The following is a 13,135-nucleotide window of genomic DNA, read 5'->3' on the forward strand; positions in this document are numbered from 1 at the left end:
AGGGTGACCAAAATGGTGGGTGGTTTCCATCGAATGACTTATGAGGAGAGGTTGAAGAAACTGAATATATATAACCTGGAGAAGAGGAGGAGCAGGGGTGATATGATACAGACTTTCAGATACTTGAAAGTTGTTAGCGCTGTGGACCCTTGAACCGGCACAAGACCTGGAACTCCCACAGAGGGAAGGCCTACCAGTGGATCTTGTAGCCAGGAGGCAGTGCAAGACCAGGAGACCCAACAGGAAATTCACCTATACCAGCCCTTGTTCCCTTCAGGTTGAGCCCTTGGGTGCCGGGGCCAGCAGGTCTTAGGCGAGGGTTTCCTGGTACAGAGATATCCACAGAAGTAAGCAGGCGTTAATAGCTGAGCGCATTTAAAACAAGTACAGAAAAGTAGAAAAAACTGCTTTTCTGTACTGCCTTCTACTTAATATTGTTGCGATATTATGTAGGAGGAAAAACTTTAAAGAAACAAAGTTAAAAAAAAACACTGGGGGATTGCCTAAGATTCTGCAACTGTGCTTCCTGCCCTCAACAGGCACGGAGCAGGACAACTGGGGTTCTGTGCTACAGGACTTAAGCAGCGTGCCGGCTGTTGGTTTCCGGGGATTGCCTACCCTTCTGCCCCTTCTGACAATTTTTCTCTCTGCGTCATTATGGGGAAAAAAAGAAAAGGGAAAGTGACATCAACTCCCCCAATAAATCCACTTATACTTGGTCCTATGGATCAACACCTGAGAAGAACAACAGCCCTGAGAGAGAAAAGTGAGTTGGAAACTACAGGAACCTCAGGTGAGCTATCTTTAAGTATGGGTGGTAGGGCTCCTCCCCCTGCACCTCATTTAATTCTATCTGATTTAATGGCCTCTGGATCCCCAACCAATGTAAATTCATTGGAACTGATATCTCAACAGCATGCCCATGATCTCCGTTTGGCCTTAACATCGACCAGTAGGGATGTGCAGACAAAAAGTTTATGTTCATAAGTCGAAAAGGTCAAGAGGCCCCCCCAAGCTGGCCAAACGGAACTTTTGGCCAGCTTGGGGGGGCCTCCTGACCTCCCCAAGCTGGCCAAAAGTTCCGTTTGTGTCCAACGAGGGGTCCGGGAGCGGAACCGCGGTGGACCACGTTACGGCCGCGTCACTCCGACGTGACGCGGACGTCACGTGCTCCTTGCAAAGGAATAGAATAATGGCTTCCTGACTCCCCGCTGGACCACCAGGGAGTTTTGGTAAGTCTTAGGGGGGATTAAGGAGGGTGAGGGGTTTAAATTTTTATTTAGGATCAACGATCGCGATTTCCAACGTATTCAACATAGCTATGTTGAATACGTTGGAAATCCGATCGTTTTCGCCTCATCACTTTTTTAAGTTAAAAAAAAAAAAAGTAGCGTTTTACATATAAGTTCAAAACGAATGCACACCCCTATCGACCAGCACTCCAACAACTGTAGGTCATGTTTCGGAAGTCCTGCCTAATGGGGAACTCTGTACTGAAGTTGGAAACACTGAATTGAGAGTGAAAATACCAGAACCTATTAGAGATGGGTTTAGATGTTTTGGGTCGGGTCGGGTTTCAGTTCGGGTGCTTCGTGGGAAAACTCATTTTCTCATGGATCATTTTCCAGCAAAAGCTAAGCTGAAACCCAAACCCGAACCTGGAAAAATGAATCAACAAAAAAAAAATCCGAATTGGAAAAAAAACCACCCCAACCCTTCAAATTTACTGTATCATAATCTCCCCACCATCCCGATTCCTCCCCAAGACTTACTAAAAGCCCTGGCAGTCCAGCGAGGTCCCGCAAGCGATCTCTCCCTCCGGGCCATCGGGCTGTAGGGCCTGCTACAAATCAAAATTGTGCCGATGGCCCTTTGCCCTTACGATGTCACAGGGGCTACCGATGCCATTGGTAGGCCCCTGTCACATGGTAGGAGCAATGGATGGCCAGCGCCATCTTGTGCTCCTATCATGTGACAGGGTATCCGTGCCATTGGCCGGCCTCTGTCACATGGTAGGAGTAATGGATGGCCGGCGCCATCTTTAAAAATGTCACATAGTAAGGGCAAAGGGCTATCGGCGCCATTTTTATTAGTGGCAGCGGACGGCCCGAGATTAAGAGATCACTCCCGGGACCTCCACTGGACCACCAGGTAATTTTAAAATGTTTTGGGGGGGTCTGGAGGGTGGTGAAACTAAAGGAGCAGTTTTAAAGGGTCTAGGTTTTTTTTTTATCGGCTTGAGCACAGCCGATAAAAAAAAAAAACCCGATCAGGCCACACGAAGGAAAATTCACGATGTGAATCAGAACCAGAATCGGAACCGATTCCGGTTCCAATTCACATCTCTATTAAGAACCATGTTTTTACATTGCAGCCGAGTCCTGAATGTATGGTTTTATTTGTTCCTGGCATGGAGTTTTTATTTGGAATTTTCTACTCTGTTTATTACGGTGTATGTTAATCTGTACCTGGTCAAGAACCTCAGATGGAGCAGTCTATACATTTTTAAATACATAACAGAAAAAAAAATGTCCGGACCTCCATAATTTGTGTGAAGTTTGTCTTTGCTCTATCACCATCTAAATTCCTTGGGCTCTGGTCATTAAAGCATCCCCTTTTTGGAGAATGCAGATGAGGGTTGCTGAAATGAACCAGGACTGTAGCCTGGTGTTGTATTTGCCCCCAGCTAACCCTGGCCCCAGGAAGGGGGACTCTAGGAATAAGGAAGCACATGGATATGGAGGATTCAGTTGATTTTACAAAAAGCTTTTGAGAAGCTCTTCAACAAAAGCACTTAAAGACACTTCCATAGGAAAGAAAATTGAAGAGAGGTAGAGAGGAAATTGAGAATATCCTTCTATACCAAGAGGGTGGTTGGTGCTGGAATAACTGACCATCAGAGGTAGAGACAACCTAAACATGACAACATCTAAACATGCTTGGTATGGACAGAGAGAACAGTGGTAAGAATAGGTAACAGGTAATTTATGTGGGGAGTGGGGAGTGGAAAAAACTAAGCAGGAGGTTTGAGGGTTTCCTCAGGCATCTACAACATTTATTTATTTATTTTATTTTATTTAAAATAACTTTTCTATACCATTGTTAAGTTAAATAACCATCACAACAGTTTACAGAAGGGCATGATAAAGAGAAATATGGGTGTATGTGCCATCGTAGTACGGTAACAATTTAAAATAATAGACTAAGTGTGTAAATGAATCCTGATTTTTAGGAACAAATTAGGCGGTTTGATTTTAACATTAATATGCTTTTGTAGGTTACTAATAACTTCTTGCTTGGTGCATCCTGATCAACTATTTTTCTCCTTCTCTTTATCTTTATAAAATGGTTGTTTAAAAAGCCAGGTTTTCAGATTAGTTTTAAATAATTTCAAATTTCTCTGTAGTCTTATTTCGAGTGGCATGATGTTCCATAGTACAGGACCAGCCAGTGACAGTGTTCTTTCCCTTACTTGTGTGAGATGTGCTGATTTGACAGAGGGGACAGTTAGTAGAGCTTTATTTGCAGAACTCAGGTTTCTTTGTGGTACATGCACACGCAGTGCCGTGTTAAGCCAGTTGGCTTTTTAATCGTGGATTAGTTTATGGATTATACAAAGTGCCTTATATTGTATTCTTTGTTCGATTGGAAGCCAGTGCAGTTCAATAAGTGTTCCTGTAATGTGGTCACTCTTTTTTTTGCCAGTCAAGATTCTGGCAGCGGAAGTTTGCAATATTTGCAGAGGCCGAATTGTAGATTGAGGTAGTCCCAAAAGCAGGGAATTACAATAATCTGTGCTTGCAAATATCATTGCTTGTAAAACTGTGCGAAAATTGTTAATAGTTAGTAGAGGTTTTAGTCTTCTCAGGATCATTAGTTTTGCGTAACCTTCTTTTATTTTCTGTGAGATGTGTTGTTTCATGTTTAGCTCGGGGTCAATTATTACTCCTAGATTCCTAACTTTTATTGCTAACTCAGCGGTTTGAATATTTTTTATTATGAATGTTGGTTATGTGTGGTGAAGTGCCAAAGAGGGGGAAAAGAGTATCCACTGATTGATTATAAAGTAAAGGTACAACTGTATCAGGCATAGTGCATGGCTTGATGCCCATATACCAGACACAAAACTCTGATTTATTTATTTATTTATTTTTAGGGATGGACCCAAGAAACAAATCGGAAGCCGATCCAAATTGCTGATAAGTGAAGAAACACAAGCTGACCGGTATAAAGCAGCCTTTATTGGAATAAGCCCAACTGTGGCCGAGTTTCGCTCCCGCAGGAGCTGGCAAGCTGCCTCAGGGGATGTTGAGGGCAAGAAATACATATATCTTTTAACATTTAATTAAAATACACATACAAAAGACACATAAATAGGTGTACATAAAACCAAAATGATAAAAAGCATGTACTCAAATTGCTTGATTTGTTGTACTTCATGTTAACCCAATAAACACATTTCAAACAAAACAAAAATTTCCTTTGATCTCTGATTAAATGATTTCTAGGGATGTGCAGCCAAAAAAAATGTGTTGCATTCGTGATACGTATTCGTGGGGGGTCATTTCCGTTGCATTCGGATGTATGGAGAATCCGATACGTCGATATGTCAATACATTTTCCGGTTCCCATTAAAGTCAATGGGGGAAGGATTTCCAGCCTATTTTTGGCTGCAGAATTGGGTTTTGTTTTTTTTTTTATCAATTTTCATGAAACTTCTGGGGAGCAATCATCACAACAACAAAAGAGCTCCAAGGTACTTAGACTGTGGCAAAGTGGCACCAAAGTGGCATGAATAGCCTAAGGCACTGGAAAGGTGCAAAGGGGTACCAGAAGTGGCAAGAGTGCTTTAAAGAGGCACAAAGCAGTAGTAAGAATGTCAAAACCACACCACAGCTTCAAAAGAGAGCACCGATAGCAGATGCATGAACCATCGAAGGCAGCACGACAGGCAAAGCGGCAAGACAAGTGGCATTGACATCCAACAGCACAATGAAGGGGGAACATAGCAAGCAGATAGACCAGCACCAACACACTGAGGAACCATGAGAGTGGCAAGAACACCACAAGGAGTTAAGTGAGTCATCTGGTGTATGGCAGCAAAGCAGAGTGGCAGAAAGCTGATAGGGGCAAGACAGGTTGGCAGAGTGGAGGTAGTCTGGTCCCTGTGGTTTTGATAGGGGAAAGACAGGCTGGCCCAGGAGACAGTTCCCTTTCCTTTGTGCAGGAAAGGACTCCCTAGAACAGGTTCACCCCTAGAGTGGGGTGTTTCCGTTGGCATCTAGTGAATACCGTTGGCGTCTAGTGTATATTGTTGGTGTCTAGTGAATACCGTTGGCGTCTAGTGAATTCCGTTGGCGTCTAGTGAATACCAACTGTACTTACGCACTTCAGCTGATGACAAAAGAACTTGAAGAGCTCTCAGAAATAAGAATACTGCTACTCAAGTCCAAATCTGCAATATCAACCTAAGTTGACTTTGTACCGTACAGTGCCTCTGTAAACAATGGGAACACAGAGGATGAACTAGAGTACAACTACCACCAGTTTTCTATAGCACTAGAAACACAAAGAAACAGCTTGGGAAAATGGCCCGTATTATGAAGGTCATGAAAACTATATCCTAGCTCCAAGCTGGAAAGACAGGCACAGTGTTAGAGGTCGAGCCCTGGTAGGGACATAAGGCCTGGATGAACAGTCACAGCAATCGAGGTCAAACACTTGAAGGAACACAAGGCCCGGACTGACAGGCAAAGCAGTCGAGGACAGAGGTCAATCCCACCTAGGGACACAAGGCCTGGATGAACAGTCACAGCAATCGAGGTCAAACACTTGAAGGAACACAAGGCCCGGACTGACAGGCAAAGCAGTCGAGGACAGAGGTCAATCCCACCTAGGGACACAAGGCCTGGATGAACACGCAAAGCAGTCGAGGACAGAGGTCAATCCCACCTAGGGACACAAGGCCTGGATGAACAGGCACAGCAATCGAGGTCAAACACTTGAAGGAACACAAGGCCCGGACTGACAAGCAAAGCAGGCGATGTCAAACACTTGTAGGAGCACAAGGCCTGGACAGTTAACGGTCAGGCACAGCGTTTCATGTCAGGTACATGTGCTGCAGTGCTTATATTATCTGGAGCATAGGAGGTAATTGGCAGGGATGTGAATCATTTTTTGACGATTTAAAATATCGTCCGATATATTTTAAATCGTCAAAAATCGTTAGAGGCGATATACAATAGGAATTCCCCCGATTTATCATCAAAAATCGTAAATCGGGGGAAGGGGGAGGGGAAGGGGGAGGGCGGGAAAACCGGCACACTAAAACAACCCTAAAACCCACCCCGACCCTTTAAAATAAATCCCCCACCCTCCCGAACCCCCCCCAAAATGTTGTAAATTACCTGGGGTCCAGTGGGGGGGTCCCGGTGTGATCTTCCACTCTCGGGCCACTGGTGCATTGATAGAAATGGCGCCGGCGCTACCTTTGTCCTGTCATATGACAGGGCAAAGGTAGCGCCAGCGCCATTTTGGTTCCTCTCCCCTGACGTCACGAGCGCAGGAGATCACTCCCAGACCCCCACTGGACCCCCAGGGACTTTTGGCCAGCTTGGGGGGGCCTCCTGACCCCCACAAGACTTGCCAAAAGTCCAGCAGGGGTCCGGAAGCGACCTCCTGCACTCGAATCGTATTGCCGTATTGCAAAATGGCCATACGGCCGGCGCCATTTTGCAATAGAAAATGGTGCCGGCCGTATGGCCATATTGCCATTTTACAATACAGCAATACGATTCGAGTGCAGGAGGTCGCTTCCGGACCCACACTGGACTTTTGGCAAGTCTTGTGGGGGTCAGGAGGCCCCCCCCCAAGCTGGCCAAAAGTCCCTGGGGGTCCAGCGGGGGTCCGGGAGCGATCTCCTGCGCTCGTGACGTTGGGGGACAGGAACCAAAATGGCACCGGCGCTACCTTTGCCCTGTCATATGACAGGGCAAAGGTAGCGCCGGCGGCATTTCTATTAATGCACCCGTGGCCCGAGAGTGGAAGATCACACCGGGACCCCCCTACTGGACCCCAGGTAATTTAAGACATTTTGGGGGGGTTCGGGAGGGTGGGGAATTTATTTTAAAGGGTCGGGGTGGGTTTTAGGGTTGTTTTAGTGTGCCGGTTTACGATTTACATTATTTACACGATTTAAAAAAAAACAACAAAACCGCGACGATCCGATTCCCTCCCCCCCCCATCCAAAATCGATCGTTAAGATGATCGATCACACAATTCACATCTCTAGTAATTGGAGCTGCTGCAAGGCTTTGAATTGCTTTTATTCATCTTGCCATTCACAGGGAAAATTGGAAATCCAAGCAAAGGCAGGTTTACTTTCAAAAACACTAGCATTTCCATCAACTCTGGTGCCAGCCTTGAGTGGTGAGGGCTCATGATATCCCCTGTTATTGAAAAGACACGTTCACTGGGCACACTGGTTGGTGGAAATGACAGATATCGCTGAGCCACTTTGGCTAGGTGTGGCCAGACAGTGGACTTGTGTGCCCAATATGCCAACGGATCTGTCTGCATTTTCTCTATCGGCTCTGAGAGATACCATGTCACTGACAGCTGTGCTGCTGTCTCCTGTGCTTGGGCGGGCTCAGAGTCCCTCAATCCAGCTGCTTTCTGTCTCGCCCGTTGCACAACTGATGAATCTTTATGGGCAACATGCCTTGGGCATTCTGACTGTGTCGCTGACACAGTGCTGCTCCTGCTTGGGCTAGCAGCACAACTCTCTGATGTGCCTGCTGTTTCCACCTCTGCTTCAAGCCTAATCTGTCTCCACCTATGGCGCTCCTGTTCACAGACCTTTGCTATCAGCAGCTCCTTCACAAATGACAGACAATTGAACTGTAGGGCGAGTTTACCTTTTACACGGGGATCACAAACAGAGGCGAGCATGTATGTGCGGTCGTCTGTTAAAGGCCTTAATCTGTCTTTCACCTGCTGCTGCAAAACGTCCAGACACTGCAGCACCTCAGCAGTCATTCCCTCTTCCTGTTTAAAGGCCTCCAAATGTTCATCCAGAAAATTAACTAGAGGGATGATGTCAGCCAATGTGGCACTTCTGGAACTCAGCTCCTCCATGACATCCTTGAAGGGCTGCAGGATTTTTACCAGCTGACTCATGACTAACCAATCATGATGCCCTAGGGGATTCTGCACACCTATGTCCATTGTACCAGAAATTTCATGAAGGAGTGTCTGCATCTCCAGTAACCTGTCCAGCATCATAAAGGTGGAATTACACCGGGTGGCAATATCTTGAATGAGATGCTTGTGAGGCATATCCAAATCAGTCTGCTTTTGTCGGAAAACCTGCCCCGCCTTGACACTTCTGTGGAAGTTTGCTGCTATGTTTCTGCACTTCTGTATTAACCTATGCAGGTATTCATTCTGTTTGTCATTGGACTCCAAGCCCAGAGCTGACTTCACTACCAGGTGCAGAGTGTGTGCAAAAATTTGGATGTTCTTAAAGCACCCATTGGTTATTGCCTTAACCATGTTTGCACCCATTGTCTGTGACAAAGAACCCTGCCTGCATTTTCCTGTCTCGCTGGTGTAGTTTCCAGCCCTCCAGCATCTGTCTGATGCATGCTAAAATATTGACTGCGGTATGGGAATGGTCTGTCAGGTGGGTGTGCAGTAAAGCCCACCTCCACCCTGATACTTCTTCAGTAATAGAGCTGCTGGCTGCCCCTGCCTCAGCCATGTCCCACCAGTGTGCTATCAGAGAGAGGTAAGAGTGTGCAGCATTCATGGCGGTCCAGATATCACAGGTGAAATGCACTCTTCCGTCCTGGTTACAACGTCTGAGGCTGCCTGCTTCCTACCCCGGGATAGCGTTACCGCACTCCACCCCATTTCCTCCATGGTGGATTGTCGCTTCTTCCATATTTCGGGGGTTGCTGGCCTGCCACCTGACTGCTAGAAGGGGATGAGGGCATGGGCTGACTCTGCTGCTTTCCTACCACTGCACACTGGTTGGAAAGGGTCCTCCGACTGGAACTGCCACCATCCCCAGATGGCAGTAATCTTGTTGGGTGTTGCCTCTTCATATGATGGTTCATGCCAAAGTTAGATAGATGTCCCATTTGCTTGCCTCTGCTAATATCTCTGGCACAGCAATTACACCGAGCATAACTCGGGTCTTCCGTCACTTTAAAGTGTTTCCAGATCGGAGATGTCTTTCATGATCCTCCCCTCTCTAACACCTTGGGGGTGGATGCTGGCACTGGAGTTGAGGTAGTGGGTGCACCCTGAGAAGCAATGCCAGAGGGGGCATCAGTCACCCTCTGTGCCCGTACTGACTGCTCTTCCTCCTCCTCATCACTGTCATCTCTCCCCTCTGCACATTTCTGGAGGCTAAGACAGGACTAACTGATTCTACCGAAGATTCGTCAGCTATTACTTCTTCCGTTTCTGATGAGAATCCCACACAAGAAGATTCTTCATCTGAATCAGAAGCAAACAGTGACTGTGCTACCTTATCAATGCTAAGTGTTAGTCGAGATCGAGACTTCTGTCCCCCTGCTGCTTTTGGGTATCTACATTTTGTCTGGCATGACTCTGCCTCCCCTTCCCTCACCTCCAAAACTACAGGGCCAGAAACAAGTGGTGGCGATGGCGATGTATCATGGTCAGATTTCATTTTTTTTGGCATGGAACTGCCATCCCCTACAAAGAGTTTAGATTGCAACAGTTGCCTTTTTTGCTATACCGGTGGTGTTGCACTAGTGTCTTTTGAGGTGCCTCCTCTGCCAGTCCCAATCACTCGATTACATCTCTCTTTCCCTGACATTATGGATTTAATGTGACTGAGTAGTAACACTGCCCACTGTCACGGTGCTTGGCTGTGCACTAATGTGTGTGGCATGCACACAGAACCTGCTTGCTTGTAAGCACAAAAGAGGCAGACTCCCTGGGCACTTGACTGCACAGACCCACTCAATAATAAGGTTCAGTCTGTTTAAAATGCCCACTGTCCACTATCACGGTGCCTGACTGTGCACTAATGTGTGTGGCGTGCCCACAGAAGCTGCTTGCTTGTAAGCACAAAAGAGGCAGACTCCCTGGGCACTTGATTGCACAGACCCACTCAATAATAAGGTTCAGTCTGTTTAAAATGCCCACTGTCCACTATCACGGTGCCTGGCTGTGCACTAATGTGTGTGGCGTATACACAGAAGCTGCTTGCTTGTAAGCAGAAAAGAGGCACACTCACTGGGCCCTTGACTGCACAGACCCACTCAATAATAAGGTTTAGTCTGTTTAAAATGCCCACTGTCACGGTGCCTGGCTGTGCACTAATGTGTGTGGCGTGTACACAGAAACTGCTTGCTTGTAAGCACAAAAGAGGCACACTCACTGGGCCCTTGACTGCACAGACCCACTCAATAATAAGGTTTAGTCTGTTTAAAATGCCCACTGTCACTGTGCCTGGCTGTGCACTAATGTGTGTGGCTTGCCCACAGAAACTGCTTGCTTGTAAGCACAAAAGAGGCACACTTCCTGGGCACTTGACTGCACAGACCCAGCCTGTTAAACTTCCCAGTGAAGCCCAGTGCACTGAGAGACTAAGTAATTGGAATTAAAAAAAGCAGGAATTTTTGTCATTCCAGAAAAATGGATGAAATTGAAAATAATATATCTCTCCAAGCCAGCCCAACACCATAAATGGTGGTCAGTGCTAGCTGACCCAGCACAGCTTCTCTTCTCAGTCAGAGATGGTCAAAATAAACAGCTTGAAAGAAACAGGACTAGTAGTAGCTGCAGCTGACCCTGGCACTGCAACAAAACAAAGAATAATTTTCTTTCCTTTACTAGTAGCTAGCCTATCTCTCTTAGTTCTGCCTCCTCCCTCTTCCACCCAGCCCACCTCCCCACAGCATCGCTGGAAATAACTGTGTGGCTCCTCGTGCTGATGTTTATATACTGCTGGCTCATCAGTAAAATCCACAGAGAGCACTGAATGACAGCGCTATTGGCTGCATTCAGTGCAGCTCAGAAAATGTCAGTGCGGATACGCTGCATTCCAGTATCCATGCCGACCTGTCCGACCCTTTCCTGTGAGTCACTGTGACTCACAGGAAAGGGTCAGACAGGTTGGCATGGTTACCGCAGGGGCGCCACCATTTTGTGCTAATCATAGGTTGCAAGTAGCTAATGGGGGCGAGGAAAAGCGCGCGCCACTGGGCGCGCCGAATTAAACATAAAATACGTTAAATATGTGGGGAGTCGTGATGCATTTCGCCTCCCCACGTATTTAACAGATAGGACAAAATACGTTGCGGATCACCAATACGTGGAAAACGGATGCACACCCCTAATGATTTCCTCCATTTTGATTTGGTAATAGGCTAACATGTGACCTAATGGCTAAGATGGTGCTATAGCAGTGGGAGATTCTTTCTACATGCCTGAATATTTTTATTGTGTTTGGTGAGTTTTAAAGTTCTCTGTTTTATTTGTTTGTTAATACACATGATAACCCCTATTTTGTTTTGCTTTATTTGTTTTGTAAATGCATTTTGTAGAAAAGTACATTTTCATTTTCGAGAAAACTGGGAGTAGATATAACATTTTGGAAATTCGTAGGAACTTTTTGGGGGTTAAAATTAGTAGGTGATGTGGTCTTCATTATTTAGAAGATTTGGTGATTTTTCCATGGCAGTGATCTAGTAACCTTCCCTGTGCGCATATTCAATAACTTTGAAAATACAAGAATATTGGTGGTACAATTTTACACCTTAAAGTAATCTGGAGAACAGAAGATCTCATTTGTGCTAATATTGACTGTGGTTTTCTACCATTTGCCTCAACATTTGTGTGAAGTACAGAAGATTTCATTTACGTTGATATCTTTATTTCCATCGCTTTGGAGAGATTGTCCTGTGAACATTGGGGTTGATAATGCTCCTCACAGTATGATGAAGTATTTTGAATATTTTTGAAAATTCATTTGCTTTTTGGGATGGCTTGAAATTGTATTTACCGGTTTGTAATTAGTGAATGATTTATGATGTATTTGACTTTCACAGATTTTTGCTGAATTTGTATGTTATTTAACAATGATAATTTTCCCCTGAAGTTGTAGCTGACTTCCCTCACGAGCTTCAGGAAGTTAACCCATGTTCTGAAGCTCCCAGGACACTGTCTTTAATGTGCCACTTGGCCCCCGAGTAAGCCCCCATAAAAGCATCCAAACACTCCAGGGGTCTGCAAGACCCTCTGCCTTATACCACCCCCCACTGCCTCAGGAGGTGGCTGTAATTCCAAAATACTTTATTAAAACTGTTTTAACATCATGGCCAAGCCCCATCCCCCAACTCTTGACCTTTATTCCAAAAATGCAGCTCTGATCCATGCATCCTGGGAAAGGAGCATTTTGGACTATCTCCAAAGCAGTTGTGTGTTTGGATTCAGATATTGATTGTGACACTGTATATACATTTGTGACACTGTGTATACATTTGATATGTGTACAGTATTATTGTACAAGGTTTTACTTCTGTGAAATCTGATTTAAAAAAATGCAGAGAAGAATGAAGTTCATTACTCCTATCGATCACTTCATGTAATATTTTCTATTGTATGGCACTAGAAAAATGGAGAGCAATGTAAACCTTGATCTTCATGCAGACGTATAATACATGTAAATTTTGTGAAGTGAGAAGATTTTGGACAGGGGATTTCTTAATTAATATTTATCTTGGGTTCTTAGTTGTTTCTTTTTTTTTAAGCATAATTAGTCATAAAATGATCAGCCTGCATTTTGCCATCTTTGGATGCAAATTAAAAAGTGAATAGGAGCTTTGATAATGCACAGAAAGGAATGAGTTTATGGCTGGAGCAAAATCTAACAAGGGAGATAGGGCAATGATAAAGTAGAAATGTTTAATATTTAAAGATACAGGGGCGGATTTTCAGAGCCCTGCTCGCGTAAATCCGCCCAAAACTGGGCGGATTTACGCGAGCAGGGCCCTGCGCGCCGGAAAGCCTATTTTACATAGGCCTCCCGGCGCGCGCAGAGCCCCGGGACTCGCGTAAGTCCCGGGGTTCTCCGAGGGGGGCGTGTCGGGGGCGT

Source organism: Rhinatrema bivittatum, chromosome 16 (genome assembly GCF_901001135.1).
Source record: "Rhinatrema bivittatum chromosome 16, aRhiBiv1.1, whole genome shotgun sequence".
Taxonomy (NCBI): domain Eukaryota; kingdom Metazoa; phylum Chordata; class Amphibia; order Gymnophiona; family Rhinatrematidae; genus Rhinatrema; species Rhinatrema bivittatum.